General features: G+C 43.9%; 1 long non-coding RNA gene across 3 annotated transcripts; it reads right to left on the bottom strand.

Annotated features, from left to right (window-relative positions):
• Positions 1-1095: 1095 nt before the first annotated feature.
• Positions 1096-11100, bottom strand: LOC118076300 (uncharacterized). Of its 3 annotated transcripts, none has more exons than XR_004691479.2 (4): positions 10612-11100; positions 3974-4188; positions 3544-3872; positions 1096-2512 (listed from the first exon to the last, which is right to left on the bottom strand). It is a non-coding gene; the product is annotated as an uncharacterized LOC118076300 (long non-coding RNA). The 3 variants fall into 3 exon arrangements; XR_004691481.2 differs by having other exon boundaries at positions 1097-2512; positions 10932-11100; XR_004691482.2 differs by lacking the exon at positions 10612-11100 and adding an exon at positions 6427-7286 and having other exon boundaries at positions 1097-2512.
• Between the last annotated feature and the right edge of the window lie 1038 nt (positions 11101-12138).

Genomic DNA, 12138 nt, shown 5'->3' with positions numbered 1-12138 from the left:
TGTTGTTGTTGTTGTTGTTGTTGTTGTTATATACTTTTTTATTGAATTTTTTAAATTGCATTTCAAAATATTCATTTAAACAACCTTAAATCAGTGGCTTCCTTTTTTCTCTTTCCGTTGTTCATTTTGCATACCATACATCCCTGCATATTTTACATGAACTGAACCATTCAATTTCACTAAACCAGAGTCCCATGGACTGTGAGAAGATCAAACCTATCCATTCTGAAGGAAATCAGCCCTGAGTACTCATTGGAAGGACAGATCCTGAAACTGAGGCTCCAATACTTTGGCCACCTCATGAGAAGAGAAGAATCCTGGGAAAAGACCCTGATGGTGGGAAAGATGGAGGGCACTAGGAGAAGGGGACGACAGAGGACAAGATGGTTGGACAGTGTCCTCAAAGCTACGAACATGAGTTTGACCAAACTGCAGGAGGCAATGGAAGACAGGAGTGCCTGGTGTGCTCTGGTCCATGGGGTCATGAAGAGTCGGACACGACTAAAGGACTAAACAACAACAAACCATTCAGTAATTGTTACATCCCTCAAAATAATAATTTTTATTTGTACTTATTTACACTGTTGAATTTATCTTAATTCTATCAGCATTTTTAAATTAACACAATTTTCACCCATATATTCAGTAAATGTTTTCCAGTCTTCTTGAAACGTGCATCCTTCTCGTTCTATACCAGGCTTTCTTTGAAGTAAGTTCCAAGAAAAAGCAATTTTACGATCCGGGTGCCCAGAAGGGAGAGAGTCGTAACAACAGCAAAATTGTTTCATTGCCGGGAGGAAGGGGTAACCTGTTTGTTTCCTTGCCACATAAAGCAAAGTTCAGCTGGGAACAGGTTCCCCTTACCGGTACAAGAAAGCAAAAGTCTGGCAGAGACTGAGCCTGCTTGCTTTAAAGCACGTTCCATTGGTTTCGGTGGGTCTTTCTCCCAAAGAAGTGTGCATGGATGCTAGCTTTGCAACCCTGTGCACAGGGCCAGTTCAAGACTTTTTGGCCCCTGGGGCAAAGCATAAAATAGTGTCCTCCCTCCCACCAGAGAAGGATGGGTGAGTGAAGATTTACAAGGAGAATCAAATCTACCTTAACCAACAGTTAAAGTGGGAATCAGAAGCTGTTGTGGAAGGAAAAGGAGCCGCTCTGAATTGTGCTGGCCGAATGCAGACCCTGGGAGACCCCAGAGGGCAGGTCCTCCCTATTTCCTCCCGAAGGGGGAGACTAGCAGTGCCAAGAGGTCTCTGCAGAGGTGGCCACCGATGAGATCTGACCTCCAAGGAGTGTGATCAGTACCAGATCTACATATAAGCTAAACAAGCTATAGCTCTTGGGGGCCCTCAAAAAAATTAAAGGGGAAAAACTGGATGTACATTTCAAAATATAAGATAAAAATAAAATCAAACCTACATACAGCAACAGTGTTTTGTGTTGTGTAGGCGCTTATGGTGTAAGTCATGGGCCCCGCCTGCTAGCCTGCTCCCTAAAATATCACTGGTTTGCTCATTTCTATATATAGGGTGCCTACATTCTGCATGTGTAAATGGCTTTAGATACCTATTAGGTCCATAAATTATCATACAGAATATATTCAACACAAAAAATAGCGACCATTTGTCACTGTCAGTTATCAAATAGATCAAGAATTATATGACTTTCCGTAGACGTCTAAGGAAGCCCAGTATCAGGAAGCTTTTAATGTCTGATGTTTCGTTGTGTTCTTTTCTACTCTGTTGGAAGCTGCCCAGAATGGCTGGGCAATCCATGCAGATGGATGGAGTACAAGTAATATATTTAATATATCATCATCATCATCATCATTAAACAATCAATGTTTTTTTCTAAGGGACTCTGGAAATTATGGCTCTGTGACAGGAAGTATGGGTCTCCAAACAACTCTCATCATCAATACTACAGTTCCCAGGATTCTTTGGGGGGAAATTATGACAATTTAAAATGGACTGATCCTAATAATTTATCCAGCTGCTCTACAATTTCCCTGTCTTCCTTTCAACTGACCCTCTATTCCTCTTCATCCAAAATTCCAGCTCCCCACCCTCACCCAGAACCAGTTTCTTCCTTCCGACAAAGAGAAATAGTATGTTGTGTTGGTCTTTAAACAAGATTTCTATTTTCTTCCTGAAGTCTTTCTGCCACTTCTAATAGGTGCCCTGGTGCTTCTCATTTATCCTACTGGCATCCTCTTATCCCCAAGGGAGATGTCCCTGACCTGCAGTTTATCCTCCAGCTAAGATTCTGTTACTGTGCTTCTGAAAAACACTCCACAAAACTGTGATGGATATTGAATCAAATCTTTATTGTCTCAGGAGGACATGAGCTTTAGAGACAGAGTTGATGAATTCTTCACCTCCAGGTTGGTGTTTCATGGTGTGGGGTTGTTATGGCTCGCGACAAGAACTCTGCCTAAAATTTCCACGAACTCATCGAAGGTGACCTGGCCATCACCATTTCCTTTTAAAACCTCATCAATGACAGAAGTGGCCTTTTTGTTGCGCAGTTGGGAGAGAATAAAGAAGGATAGATGGTTACAGTGGCTGAAACCAGTGGGAAAAGCAAGCAGTCTTCTGATGAATTCAAGCACACGCAAGAGTATGAAACATTTAGTCATCCTTCCTGGGATGTTCTACATCACAAGAGAATCAGCTGTGTCTCTCTGAACGTCATGGGGTTCCCAACTCCCATTGGGCCCAGTTAGCACAGCCAACAGTCAGGAATGATAGAGGTTGTGGTCCAGAAACTAGGGGGGGGCACAAGGGGGAAGGCTGGCTCAGAACAAGCCAAGATTGGAAGGAGCAGCAGTTTGAGTCGAATCCTTCAATAGTTAGCAGGCTGAAAGCCAAGAATAACTTACAGGAGGGAGTGGAGGAACTGCCCCCCCCCCCGAATATCGCTGAACTCTCCAACTCAGGGCAATTCCTGCACTCAGAGACTAAAATGCATTGCAACTATTGGAACAAACAAAACAGTAACTTGTAACATGGAATTTTTCGCAGAGAACATTCTAATGCACTTTTGTTTTATCCCTGCTAGATTTCATAACACTTTGATCCATTTTATGCCAATTTGATTCGAACATTGGTTTTCACTTTTTAAAAAGGAATGTTTGGTCTCATCTCAGGTAAACTTTTGAGAGGTCTTTGTAGAGTAAACAGTAAAAGTGTTGCACCCAAGTGGGGTTTTCCTTTCCCTTTCTGCCTGTGGAACAACGTCTGCAAGCGTAACAGAAGATCCCCTCCTTCTCCTCCTCACTGCAGCCCCAGAAAATCCACTCTGGAGGGTTGTGGAGAGTTAGAGGGGGAGGAGAGGGGGGGAGGTTTGGCTGCCCTTGTGGGGATCATTCTGCTAAATTATTAAAAATGAACAAGTACTTTAACAGTTGTCTAGTATCAGCCAGGGAAGAGAAAAGGGCAATCTGAGAAGTGAGAATTTTGAAAAGATTAACATAACTGGATTGCTCCCCCATTGCAAGCGGTAACCCAATTGAGCAACAAACCACCCTCTCCCGCTCCTCACCATTGGCATGTCTGGAAGCTGGTCCTTTACCAGTTGACGCAGTCCGTTCTCACTCAGCACACGGGGTTCCTTAGGTTGAAGCATTGCAATCTCACTCATGCCCATTCTCTCAATTTTTACTGAATACCTATTGAAAATGTCGAATATGGTATAAAAGGCACGCTCCAGTTCAGTCTGGCTGCCTGACATGTTGACCCGTCAATAGAACTTTCAGGTGAGTCAAGGATGTGGAGGAAATGGGAACAGACTCCAGACTCCCTCTTGAATGGCGATCAGTTCCCACTGGATCATATATAAGCTCCATGCTCAGAGGCGGGTTCCAGAGGGCTCTGGCAGAAAATCAAGTTTCCTTAAATTTCCAGTGACGCCACGCCGTGGTAAGTGCTAAATTGTAATTTCTACAAAGATGGAAGATAAAGGGAAGACTCACCAAGGTCAACAGCTGTTCCCAATTGATGCCCCAGGAGTGTACGTGGAGCTGAAGGTTGGAACTGCATCCTGTATACTTGAAGAGCATCTCCACCTCCCGGTTTCAGACAGGTCCAGGTCTGAGGGCCTTCTACCGGTAGTGGTTCCCTCAATGCGAGAAGTGACCTTACAGAGAGGGCCTTTTCGGTGGTGGCACCCACCCTATGGAACATTCTCCTATCAGATATCAAAGAGATAAACAATCATATATCCTTCTGTAGACTTCTAAGGAAGCCCCGTATCAGGAAGCTTTTAATGTCTGATGTTTCATTGTGTTCTTTTCTACTCTGTTGGAAGCGTGGTGGTGGTGGTGATGATGATGATGATGATGATGATGATGATGATGATGATGATATATTTAATATATCATCATCATCAAACAATCAATGTTTTTTTTCTATGGGACTCTGAAATTATGGCTCTGTGACACAAAGTATGGGTCTCCAAACAACTCTCATCATCAAAACTACAATTTGATGTGGGTCTGGGAAGATTACTTAATCCTTTTTCATCCTGTTGTTTAGCAAGCGCTGTGGTAGATTCTGAAATCAATTGCTAATAGGGAAAAAGGGTTTCCGAAATTCTTATCTGTCATTTTCTCTCACCCCATTTTTCTAAATAAAACATTGCTTCCCCTTTGTGTCAGTGGCAGCAGTTTTGCATCGTTTTAGGGGCCGGTGTGATCAGGTTACAGGAAGACACACAAAGGTCGCACAGCCCTTCTAGATGCAGGGAGTAACAAATCTTTTGCCATCTTCACTTGGGTGCCTTGTCGTCAATTGACTAAGGCTCTTCTTCTCTTCATGAATTCCACGTACTTCAGAAAAAGAACTCAAAATTGCTTCCTCTCGTTTTCTCATTTTTCCAGTCTTAAGTTCAGTTCCTTAAACTACCATGTGTTTGTGTTTAAGTCTGCATGAAAATTCATAAGGTACCCCAATGAGTAAACTCTGGAGAAAATTCAAAATCCCTGGTGGAACATTTTACCTCACAAGAGTGTTGCACAAATAATTATCATGGATGGTGGTGGCTGTCAATTTTTGATTGCAAATTTGTCTAACATAAACAATTTCTGCAAAGCAATATTCCAATATGTAATTCAATTTTGCATAATGTTTTCACAAATCTATGTATTTATACGCATAAGGTACAGGTAAAGGTACCCCTAACCATTAGGTCCAGTCGCGGACCACTCTGGGGTTTGTAGCGCTCATCTCGCTTTACTGGCCGAGAGAGCCGGGGTTTGTCCACAGACAGCTTCCGGGTCATGTGGCCAGCATGGAAAAGCAGCTTCTGGCGAACCAGAGCAGGACACGGAAAGATCGTTTACCTTCCTGCCGGAGCGGTAACTATTTATCTACTTGCACTTTGACGTGCTTTCGAACTGCTAGGTTGGCAGGAGCTGGGACTGAACAACGGGAACTCACTCTGTCACTGGTATTCGAACCACCGACCTTCTGATCAGCAAGCCCTAGGCTCTGTGGTTTACACTACAGCACCACCCGCATCCCATTTATATGCATACTTTACACTTATTTTGGGATTTTTGTTCTAGATGATGGGGGCTGTCCTTTTTTGGATACAAATTTGTCTAATACAGTGGTACCTCTGGTTAAGAACTTAATTCGTTCCGGAGGTCCGTTCTTAACCTGAAACTGTTCTTAACCTGAAGCACCACTTTAGCTAATGGGGCCTCCTGCTGCTGCCACGGCACTGGAGCACAATTTCTCTTCTCATCCTGAAGCAAAGTTCTTAACCTGAGGTACTATTTCTGGGATAGCGGAGTCTGTAACCTGAAGCGTTTGTAACCCGAAGTGCCACTGTATACACATTTTTTTGCAAAGGAGTATTCCATAATCGAATTCCACTTTGCAGACTGTTTTCTGAAGGAGCGTCTCCACCCCCATCGTTCTGCCCGGACACTGAGGTCCAGTACCGAGGGCCTTCTGGCGGTTCCCTCGTTGCGAGAAGCCAAGTTGCAGGTAACCAGGCAGAGGGCCTTCTCGGTGGTGGCGCCCGCCCTGTGGAACGCCCTCTCATCAGATGTCAAAGAGAAAAACAGCCACCAGATTTTTAGAAGACATCTGAAGGCAGCCCTGTTTAGGGAGGCTTTTAATGTTTAATAGATTATTTTATTTCATTTTTCTGTTGGAAGCTGCCCAAAGTGGCTGGGGAAACCAAGCCAGATGGGTGGGGTATAAATAATATATTATTTATTTATTTATTTATTTATTTCACAGATCTATGGATTTCTGTGCATTCTTTACACTAGATTAGGAATCTGTGTAAACATCACTTTGCTGGAGAACTGCATTGCAAAATTCAGAGAAGTGTGACTTTTGAACATAACTGGATTGCTCCCCCATTGCAAGCATAACCCAATTGAGGAACAAACCACCCTCTCCCGCTCCTCACCATTGGCATGTCTGGAAGCTGGTCCTTTACATTGCAATCTCACTCATGCCCGTTCTCTCAATTTTTACTGAATACCTATTGTAAACGTCGATTATGTTAGAAAAGGCACACTCCAGTTCAGTCTGGCCGCCTGACATGTTGACCCGTCAAGAGAACTTTCACGTGAGCCAAGGAAGTGGAGGAAATGCGAACAGACTCCAGACTCCCTCTTGAATGGTGATCGGTTGCCACTGGATCATATATAAGGTCCATGCCCAGAGGCGGGTTCCAGAGCGATCTGGCAGAACAACAGGTTCCCTTAAACCTTTCTGTGATGCCACGCCATGAGAGGTGCCGAGTTGTAGTTTCTGCAAAGATGGTAGATAAAGTCCCTCTTCTGCCCCGACTGGGCTAACAGGATGACTGGAACTCCTTCAGCTTAAATCCGCCTCTGCTACCATGGACCCACAAGTGGATATATTGTGAGCACCAACTTCTGCTCCAATAAACGATGGATACAGTGGTAGAGGTTTTTAATCCTCTTTTATTACTTCAAGCTAATGCGTATTTACAGAATATATACATAGGCTGTGTGAAAGTTACAAACAGCTCTCACTGCAAACACACAGCATAACAGAGAGCTGGAACTACTCACAACAGCTACAGAGCAATATAGCAATACCACACCCCACTAAATTAGCAGAGTCAGGAAGGCAATTTAGTGAAGGAACCGTTCCCAACCACTTCTGTTTAGGGAAGCTTTTAATGTGTGATGGATTTATGTATTTTAATATTTTGTTGGAAGCCGTCCAGAGTGGCTGGGTGAATCCAGCCAGATGGGTGGGGTATAAATAAGTTGTTGTTGTTGTTGTTGTTGTTGTTGTTGTTGTTGTTGTTGTTGTTCTCTCTCTGGAGAACAACAACATCTGATTCTGACTATCATCTGATTCTCACATTGGGAGTAGTGAAAATGCTAACATCACCAAGGTCACCAGCTGTTCCCAATTGAGTGTGCCTCCACTCAATTGGGACTTGAAGAGCATCTCTACCCCCCCCCCGGTTTCAGACAAGAAACTGAGGTCCAGTTCTGAGGGCCTCCTAGTGGTTCCCTCAATGCGAGAAGTGAAATTACAGAGAACCAGAAATAGGGCCTTCTAGATAATAGTGCCCACCCTGTGCATTATTATGATTATGATTATGATTATGATTATTTAGGAGCTCAATTTAAAAAACAAAAACAAAAAAAAACCCAGAGGCATTCCTACTAAGCTTAGTTTCAAATGACATCCCTAAGGACAAAAGGAATGTATCCCTCTGCGCAACCGCGGCAGCCAGAATCCTATTGGCAAAAAGTTGGAAATCTGATAAAACACCTGAAGTTGTAGAATGGAGAATTAAAATGTCTGAGTTTGCGGAGATGGAAAAACTAACAGGATCAATCAGAGGGTGCTCTAATCAAGAAAATAAGAAAGAGTGGGAATGTGTAAAGGAATATGTGGAAAAAGTTGGTGCTGGAGTTTGAAATTTAATATGCTATAATTAAAATATCCCACAAGGAGATAGAAAATACAATATAAGAGTAATGACATGATAAATAAGATAGTGGGCACCGCAACGATAACAGAAAGAATAATAGGCAAAGAAGATCATACACGGGTGAAGGGAAGCATGGGGAGGCGGGGAGGGAGAATAAGGTATTGAAACTGTAAAAGGATTTATGTTTTTTATGTTTAAATATGTATTGAATTGTTTTTAATAGTTGTTTTCTTTTTTAAAAAAATTAAATAAAGTTTAAATAAAAGAAGAAGAAAAAACCAATCATATGACTTTCCGTAGACATCTATGGCAGCCCCATATCAGGAAGCATTTAATGCCTGATGTTTTGTTGTGTTCTTTCCTGCTCTATTGGAAGCTGCCCAGAGTGGCTGGGAAACCCAGTCAGATGGGTTGGGTACAAGTAATATATTTAATATATCATCATCATCAACAACATTTTCATTTTCATATAATTTTCTTTCAATGTCTAACACGCTTTAAATTACACATCCTCTCTCCATAGTTTTTCCCATGCTGCAAACTGGATATTATACCCAAAATCTCTTACCCATTGAATCATAACCTATTTAACTTCTTCATCTTTGGTAAACCATTCCAACACTAATTTATACATTTTAGAAAGTAGTTTCACATTATCCTTTAATAAATCTTTATTGAATCTCGATAATTCAGTGGTGAAACCCTTTCTTTTATCCATTTTGAAAATGTCATTCAGCTGGTGGTACTGTAACCAATCCGTTAAAAGGTCTCTTATGTCCTCATTTTTTTTCCAATTTAACTGGTGCTCCTCCTCTATAATTAATTCCCTAAACAGTATGTTGCCCAGCATTTTCTCTCATTCAGTTTCTTTACAGAGATCGCATCTAATGGCGAGAACCACCATTTGTTCTAGAAAAGTTTTATATTTGTCGCATACCACATATAAAGACTTTCTTATTAAATGGTGCCCTGAGTGATTAAATCAGCCCCGAGTGCTCACTGGAAGGACAGATCCTGAAGCTGAGGCTACAATACTTTGGCCACCTCATGAGAAGAGAAGACTCGCTGGAAACGACCCTGGTGTTGGGAAAGATGGAGGGCACTAGGAGAAGGGGACGACAGAGGACAAGATGGCTGGACAGTGTTCTCGAAGCTACCAACATGAGTTTGACCAAACTGCGGGAGGCAGTGGAAGACAGGAGTGCCTGGTGTGCTCTCGTCCTTGGGGTCACAAAGAGTCGGACATGACTAAATGACTGAACAACAAGTTGATGGTCATCACTGGAGTGCCACAGTTTAACTGTGAGCTGCATAAAGAAGTATTTTATTTGGTCTGCCCTGAATTGTTCAATGTTCAGATTCACTGCAGGTCCATGAGTCCCAGCTCAAGAAATGTTGCTTCTGATGCTTTGATGCTTTTGAATTATGCAAGATCAAACCTATCCATTCTGAAGGAAAACAGCCCTGAGTGCTCACTGGAAGGAAAGATCCTGAAGCTGAGGCTCCAAGACTTTGGCCACCTCATGAGAAGAGAAGACTCCCTGGAAAAGACCCTGATGTTGGGAAAGATGGAGGGCACAAGGAGAAGGGGACGACAGAGGACGAGATGGTTGGACTGTGTCCTCTAACACAATTTTCACCCATATATTCAGTAAACGTTTTCCAGTCTTCTTGAAACATGCATCCTTCTCGTTCTATACCAGGCTTTCTTTGAAGTAAGTTCCAAGAAAAAGCAATTTTACGATCCGGGTGCCCAGAAGAGAGAGAGTCGTAACAACAGCAAAATTGTTTCATTGCCGGGAGGAAAGGGTAACCTGTTTGTTTCCTTGCCACATAAAGCAAAGTTCAGCTGGGAACAGGTTCCCCTTACAAGAAAGCAAAAGTCTGGCAGAGACTGAGCCTGCTTGCTTTAAAGCACGTTCCATTGGTTTCGGTGGGTCTTTCTCCCAAAGAAGTGTGCATGGATGCTAGCTTTGCAACCCTGTGCACAGGGCCAGTTCAAGACTTTTTGGCCCCTGGGGCAAAGCATAAAATAGTGTCCTCCCTCCCACCAGAGAAGGATGGGTGAGTGAACATTTCCAAGGAGGAGAATCAAATCTACCTTAACCAACAGTTAAAGTGGGAATCAGAGGCTGTTGTGGAAGGAAAAGGAGCCGCTCTGAATTGTGCTGGCCGAATGCAGACCCTGGGAGACCCCAGAGGGCAGGTCCCCACTATTTCCTCCTGAAGGGGGAGACCAGCAGTGCCAAGAGGTCTCTGCAGAGGTGGCCACCGATGAGATCTGACCTCCAAGGAGTGTGATCAGTACCAGATTACATATAAGCTAAACAAGCTATAGCTCTTGGGGGCCCTCAAAAAAATTAAAGGGGAAAAACTGGATGTAGATTTCAAAATATAAGATAAAAATAAAATGAAACCTACATACAGCAACAGTGTTTTGTGTTGTGTAGGCGCTTATGGTGTAAGTCATGGGCCCCGCCTGCTAGCCTGCTCCCTAAAATATCACTGGTTTGCTCATTTCTATATATAGGGTACCTACATTCTGCATGTGTAAATGGCTTTAGATACCTATTAGGTCCATAAATTTCCATACAGCATATATTTAACACAAAAAACAGTGACAATTTGTTGTTGACAAAGGACAGCTGGACATATAAAGAGCCCCATTACCTTCAGTAGCCTAGGGCCTCATCAAACCTAAATCCGGCCCTGGGAAGAAGTGGCTGGTTTAAACAGGAAGTGCCGTATTTATATTGAGTCAGACCGTGGGTCCGATGAGCTCAGTGCTGCCCACACTGACGTGCAGCAACTCTCCAGGGTTCCAGGTTGTAGCCTTTTCCCAGCCCTAACGGATGATGCTGGGGATGGAACCTGGAGAATTGTAACCATGAGAATTGTAAGTGTAACCAAGGGAAGCTGTGACCCAATTGAGGAACGAACCACCCTCTCCTGTTCCTCAGCATTGCAATGTCTGGAAGCTGGTTCCTTACCAGTTGACGCAGTCTGCTCTCACTCAGCACATGTCAAGGTCCAGTTTACAGGTGGTCGAAGTCCCGGCTGAGGACGTCAGGACCGAGGGCAAAACGGTGGGGTGGGAGCAGGAATGGGAGTCCAGAAGCCAAAGGTCCGAGGGTCAGGAAGCAAGGAGTCAAGAAGCTAAGAGTCAAGACGGGTCAGAGGATTAGGGAGCAAGGAGTCAAGAAGTCAAGGGTCCGAGGGTCAGGGATCAAGGAGTCAAGAAGTCAAGGGTCTGAGGATCAGGAAGCAAGGAGTCAAGAAGTCAAGGGTCCAAGGATCAGGAAGCAAGGAGTCAAGAAATCAAGGGTTTGAGGATCAGGAAGCAAGGAGTCAAGAAATCAAGGGTTTGAGGATCAGGAAGCAAGGAGTCAAGAAGTCAAGGGTCTGAGGATCAGGAAGCAAGGAGTCAAGAAGTCAAGGGTCTGAGGATTAGGGATCAAGGAGTCAAGAAGTCAAGGGTCTGAGGATCAGGAAGCAAGAAGTCAAGAAGTCAAGGGCCTGAGGATCAGGAAGCAAGAAGTCAAGAAGTCAAGGGACTGAGGATCAGGAAGCAAGAAATCAAGAAGTCAAGGGACTGAGGATCAGGAAGCAAGGAGTCAAGAAGCCAAGGGTCTGAGGATCAGGAAGCAAGGAATCAAGAAATCAAGGGACTGAGGATCAGGAAGTGTGTTGCTGTGGCAAAGAGCCAAAGGCAAATGCTGATCTTACCGGTATATCCCTTTCCGTCTCCTGCCACCAGGTGCTGTGACTTACCAATCAGCCTCACCTCTGCGGCCGCACCTCGCCTCTTCAGAACAAACGTACGAAAGCCCCAGATCTGCAAAGCCCTGCTGGTCACAGGGCCTGGCTCCTGCACACACTCCTGACAGCACACGGGGTTCCTTAGGTTGAAGCATTGCACACTTACTCAAGCCCATTCTCTGTGGTTCTTCTACTGAAAACATTGATTATGTTAGAAATGGAGCTCTCCAGTTTAGTCCGGTTGCCTGACATGTTGCCCTGTCAAGAGAACCTTCAGGGAAGTGGAGGAAATGGGAACTCCCTCTTGAATGGCGATTAGTTGCCACAGAATCATATATAAGCTCCATGCTCAGAGGCGGGGTCCAGAGGGATCTGGCAGAACATCAAGTTCCTTTAAACCTTCAGTGACTCCATGCCATGAGAGGTGCCTAGTTGTTC

The sequence above is a fragment of the Zootoca vivipara genome, chromosome 17 (assembly GCF_963506605.1).
Source record: "Zootoca vivipara chromosome 17, rZooViv1.1, whole genome shotgun sequence".
NCBI lineage: Eukaryota > Metazoa > Chordata > Lepidosauria > Squamata > Lacertidae > Zootoca > Zootoca vivipara.
This window is presented reverse-complemented; position numbering and strand designations above follow the sequence as displayed.